Source organism: Elgaria multicarinata, chromosome 2 (genome assembly GCF_023053635.1).
Source record: "Elgaria multicarinata webbii isolate HBS135686 ecotype San Diego chromosome 2, rElgMul1.1.pri, whole genome shotgun sequence".
NCBI classification, from domain to species: domain Eukaryota; kingdom Metazoa; phylum Chordata; class Lepidosauria; order Squamata; family Anguidae; genus Elgaria; species Elgaria multicarinata.
Window position 1 is genome coordinate 180557087 of NC_086172.1, and position 6036 is coordinate 180563122.

General features: G+C 45.4%; 1 protein-coding gene across 1 annotated transcript in view; it reads right to left on the reverse strand.

Moving 5' to 3' along the window:
- The window catches only part of KLHDC2 (kelch domain containing 2), a 31406-nt gene extending 26529 nt beyond the window's left edge, over nucleotides 1–4877 (reverse strand). The window contains exon 1 of the mRNA XM_063118288.1: nucleotides 4823–4877. The gene's annotated coding sequence lies outside the window, so the exon portion shown is untranslated. The remainder of the gene's footprint in view (nucleotides 1–4822) is intronic.
- Between the last annotated feature and the right edge of the window lie 1159 nt (nucleotides 4878–6036).

Consider the following 6036-nt stretch of genomic DNA (forward strand, 5'->3'; position numbering starts at 1 on the left):
TAGCTATTTTGTGAACCACCCAGAGAGCTTCGGCTATTGGGCGGTATAAAAATGCAATAAATGAAGATCTCAGAACTGCCAGCCAAAGCAGGAAAAACAAAAGGCCCGCCCCAGCACCCTCACACACCTATTATTATTGTTATTATTATTATTATTTATTTATTTATATAGCACCATCAATGTACATGGTGCTGTACAGAGTAAAACAGTAAATAGCAAGACCCTGCCGCATAGGCTTACAATCTAATAAAATCATAGTAAAACAATAAGGAGGGGAAGAGAATGCAAACAGGTACAGGGTAGGGTAAGCAGGCACAGGGTAGGGTAAAACTAACAGTATAAAGTCCAAACAACATCAAGTTTTAAAAGCTTTAGGAAAAAGAAAAGTTTTTAGTTGAGCTTTAAAAGCTGCGATTGAAGTTGTAGTTCTCAAATGTTCCGGAAGAGCGTTCCAGGCGTAAGGGGCAGCAGAAGAAAATGGACGGAGCCGAGCAAGGGAAGTAGAGGCCCTTGGGCAGGCGAGAAACATGGCATCAGAGGAGCGAAGAGCACGAGTGGGGCAATAGTGTGAGATGAGAGAGGAGAGATAGGAAGGAGCTAGACCGTGAAAAGCTTTGAAGGTTAACAGGAGAAGTTTATATTGGATTCTGAAGTGAATTGGAAGCCAATGAAGAGATTTCAGAAGCGGAGTAACATGGTCAGAGCGGCGAGCCAAGAAGATGATCTTTGCGGCGGAGTGGTGGACAGAAACCAACGGACTGATGTGAGAAGAAGGAAGGCCAGAGGTGAGGCAGGTGGTGTGAAGGGAAGAGCTGTCTCTCAGCTACCTTTCCAGCCAGGAGGGACATTTAAGCCACTGATGGCTTCCTGAGCAAGGGAGAAATCACTAGCTCCCACAATTACAAGCCTAAAATATTAAGGCTCGTTTAAAAACATTTTCACTGTATTTACAGCTTGTTGGAGAAACCACAACTTCAGCCAAATGGCTACAGTTGATTTGTGGGAGATTCAGGACAAATAAAAGTGATTCTTCACACAGCGCATAGTTAAATTATGGAATTCACTACCACAAGATGTAGTGAGCAGGGGGTTGGACTCGATGGCCTTGTAGGCCCCTTCCAATTCTACTATTCTATGATTCTATGGCCACCAATTGGGATGGCTTTAAAAGGGGGTTGGATAAATTCCTGGAGGAGGCGAAGGCTATCAATGGTTACTAACCCTGATGGTTGTGTGCTACCTCCAGTACTCGAGGCAGTAAGCCTGTGTGCACCAGTTGCTGGGGAACATGGGTGGGAGGGTGCTGTTGCACCACGTCCTGCTTTGTTGGTCCCTGGTTGACAGTTGGCTGAACAGAGTGCTGGACTAGATTCAGCATATGGTACTTATGTTCTTACAGTGTATTTCATTCATTCTTTCCATTTAATCCTTTAAAACTCTGAAACATAGTAAACAATCCCAGCCCATTCTCTCCTCCTACCACCTGCCTCAACCACTTCTTTATATTCACCTGCACATTCATCAGCAGGGATTTTCTTTTACTTCCAGTCAATCCGATTGTTTTTAAAAGGATTCTTTGTGCATGTGTTTGGCACTCTCCAGACATTGGCTGAATGTAGAGAATTGGGGCTTTTGGGCTGCATAAATAGAAATATATTTTGGGCTGCATTAATAGAAGTATAATAATAGATGATTATTATTAATGCATTAATAGAAGTATAATTCTATTAATAGAAGTATTAATAGAAGTATTATTTTGGGCTGCATTAATAGAAGTATAGCTTCCAAATCATGTGAGGTACTGGTTCCTCTCTATTCGGCCCTGGTTTGGCCTCATCTAGAGTATTGCGTCCAGTTCTGGGCTCCACAATTCAAGAAGGACGCAGACAAGCTGGAGCGTGTTCAGAGGAGGGCAACCAGGATGATCAGGGGTCTGGAAACAAAGCCCTATGAGGAGAGACTGAAAGAACTAGGCATGTTTAGCCTGGAGAAGAGAAGATGGAGGGGAGACATGATAGCACTCTTCAAATACTTGAAAGGTTGTCACACAGAGGAGGGCCAGGATCTCTCCTCGATCCTCCCAGAGTGCAGGACACGGAATAACGGGCTCAAGTTAAAGGAAGCCAGATTCCGTCTGGACATCAGGAAAAGCTTCCTGTTAGAGCAGTACGACAATGAAACTAATGATCTAGGGAGGTTGTGGGCTCTCCCACACTAGAGGCCTTCAAGAGGCAGCTGGACAACCATCTGTCAGGGATGCTTTAGGGTGGATTCCTGCATGGAGCAGGGGGTTGGACTCCATGGCCTTGTAGGCCCCTTTCAACTCTGCTATTCTATGATTCTATGATAATTGGACAAATTCATGGCGTTTGAGGCTATCAATGGGTATCACCTGTTACCTCTATGGTACCTCCAGTATAAGAGCCAGTAAGCCTATGTCCACCAGTTGCTGGGGAACATGGGTGGGAGGGTGCTGTTGCACTCAAGTCCTGCTTGTGGGTTTCCCACAGGCAGCTGGTTGGCCACTGAGTGAACAGAGTGCTTAACTAGATAGACCCTTGGTCTGATCCAGCATCAGGGCTCTTCTATTGGTCTTATTAAGGAAGGAAAAACATTGTACTGTGTACAACAAGACACATGCACTCATCCACTGCAACCTGGAATATATTTGATTTTCATCTGTATCTGATCATGTATCATTTTATTTTTCAACAATTGTAACTCTATACTTTTTTTAAAATTGCCCAGTTATATTTTGCATTTTTTTATTATATGCTTTATCTCTGCGATGGCTTCAGAGTTCTTGTATTTGCTGTTTTTATTTATTACTGCATTTATATCCCTCCTTTTTTCCTCCAAGGAACCCAAGGCGGCGTACAGAATCCTCCTTCTCCTCCTCTCCATTTTATCCTCACAACAACAACCCTGTGAGGTAGGCTGGGCTGAGAGTCTGCGCCTGGCCCAAATTCACCCAGTGGGTCTCCATAGCTTAGTGGGGACTAGAACCCGGATCTCCCGACTCCCAGTCCAACACCTTAGCCAACATTTGTCTGTTTTGAAAATAATAATTAATAGTGTTCTTTTTGCAGCGTTTCTTGTGTAGGTCACCCTGAGAGCCTAGTCCGATCTCCCTCAACCTTGTGCCTTCCAGATGTTTTGAAATACAACTCCCATAATCCCCAGCCAACATGGAGATGTTGTCTGGGAATGATAAAAACTGGAGTCTAGCACATCTGAACAGCTCCAGGTTGGGGAAGCCTGGCCTAGGGCAACTTATAACTTTTATGTATTTTATTATTATATTTATATCCCCCTCCCCCCTCCAAGGAACCCAATTCTTTATTATTCAAGAAATAACCACATCTGGGCATAACGACAGACAGAAGAGTCCTTTAGCCAGTGGTGATGGACACCCATCATCTCCATTCACTCCATCACAGGCTGTGAGGTGAACATGGGAATCTGCCCTACATGGGCTCATCCAGTTCACTATTGTCAACCCTGACTGGCAGCAGAAGCAGAACCCCAGCGTTTCAGGCAGGAGTTTTTCCTGGAGATGCCGGGGATTGAACCTGGGACCTTTATTTATTTATTTATTTATTACACTTATATACCGCCCTCATAGCCAGGGCTCTCTGGGCGGTTTTCAGAAATTCTAAAATTGTGATAAAAACAAGTATACAAAATTTAGAATTCTAAAATACAGAACATACACACATAAAGCATTAAAAGCCGTTTAAAAAATAAACATGTGGGTGATTAAGATGCGCCGCCATATGCCTGGGCAAAGAGGAAAGTCTTAACCTGGCGCCGGAAAGATAGCAGCATTGGTGCCAGGTGAGCCTCGTCAGGGAGATCTTTCCATAGTCTGGGGGCCACCACCGAAAAGGCCCTGTCTCTCGTTGCCACACTCCGAGCCGCTCTCGGAGTAGGCACACGGAGGAGGACCCTAGATGTTGAACATAGTGACTGGGTATGTTCACGTCGGGAGAGGGGTTCCGTCAGGTATTGTGGTCCCAAGCCGTGTGAGGCTTTATAGGTCAAAACCAGCACCTTGAATTGGGCTCGGAAACATACAGGCAGCCAGTGCAAGCGGACCAGAGCAGGGGTTATATGGTCAAACCTTCTGGTTCCCGAAATCAATCTGGAGCTGCATTTTGCATGAGCTGCAGCTTCCGAACCGTCTTCAAAGGCAGCCCTACGTAGAGTGCATTGCAGTAATCTAACTTGGAGGTTACCAGAGCATGGACCACTGAAGCCAGGTTATCCCTGTCTAGATAGGGGTGTAGCTGGGCCACCAACCGGAGTTTGTAGAAGGCACTCCTCCGTGCCACCGAGGCCACCTGAGCCTCAAGTGACAATGATGGATCTATGCAAGCAAGCAAGCAGCTCTTACCCCTGAGTCACAGTCCCGTCCTTATGGAGCAGAAGGTGGCTGTTTTGAGGAAATAGGACTATGACACATCAGCACGGAGGGTAACCAGCATTGGGCAAAAGGCGGGATACAAACAAATATAACAACAACAACTATTTCTAGATGCTGCCCTGCATCTTAAGACGCGGAACAGAACAAAACCCCTCTCTGCCGCCCCTATAAGACGAGCGCGAGCGGGAGAAGCAGCAGCCAGGGAGTTTCTCCTTGATGAGCTACCTTTCTACTAGCAGGGCTGTGTTTCCAAGAGATGACGACACCCCCACAGTCTGTTTTGCTTGGGGGGAGGGCGGGATGGAGGGGGGAGCGGCCCCCCACCCGCCCCAAAAGCTGCCCCTGGCTTGGTTCTGCCGACTGACCCCAGGTAAACCGACTCCCCCTTCCACTCACCTCAGCCGGGCCTCTCAGACTGTCAACATCCGCCGATGCCGGCCGGATATCCGCCTGGCCTCCTCTCAGAGCGGAAGTCCCGCCCCCTCTCCAATTAGTTGAGGACACAGAGAGAGAGAGACACCCGGATGGAGCGGACCCCGCGCTCTTCCTCCCCCTTCAGGAACGGCGGGGAATCGCTGCCGGCTTTGCGCCTGTGTCAGCTGACCTTGCAAGGATAGTTGAGAGCCTTTCCCATCCCGGTGCCCTCTGCAACTCCCATCATCCCCAGTCCATGCTGGAGTGTTGTTCATTTGGGAAATTGTAGTGATTGTGGCCTTTAAGAGGTTAGGAAGGGGTTCAGCCTCATCATCATCATCACAATAATAATAATAATAATAATAATAATAATAATACCTGATGTACCCAACCTTCTTTTTCCTTTTTATTATCTCAGTATTTTAACACTTAATTTTAACTTAAATTTAAATTTTACAGTTCTAACTCAGTATTTTAATCTTATATCAATTTTTGCTGCGTGGTTTTATCCTGGTTGTGCTTTTGATACTGTATTTTGTATTTGTGTTTTTAGACTGTTGGTTGTTTTATTATGGTTTTAATTTTTGTGAACCGCCCAGAGAGCTTCGGCTATTGGGCGGTATAAAAATGTAATAAATAAATAAATAAATACTTGCCTCCAGAGGATGCATAAAATTGATTAAAACATATTAAATGAATACAACCATCAGGGCTAGTAACCATTTATATAGTCTTTGCCACCAGGAATTTATCCAATCCCCTTTTAAAGCCATCCAAATTGGTGGCCATCACTATATCTTGTGGTAGTGAGTTCCATAGTTTAACCATGCACTGTGTGAAGAAGTCCTTCCTTTTATTTGTCCTGGATCTCCCACCAATCAACTTCATGGGATGTCGCTGGGTTCTAGTATTTTGAGAAAGAATTGTCTCCCTGTCCACATTCTCCATACCATGCATAATTTTGTACACCTCTATCCTGTCTCCCCTCAGCCTCTTTTCCAAGCTAAACAATCCCAGTTGTTGTAACCTTTCCTCGTAGGGGAGATGCTCCAGCCCCTTAATCATTTTAGTTGCCCTTTTCTGCACTTTTTCCAGCTCTATGACATCCTTTCTTAGGTGTGGTGACGAGAACTGTACACAGTATTCTAAGCATGGTTGCACCATAGATTTGTATAAAGGTAGTATGATACTGGCAG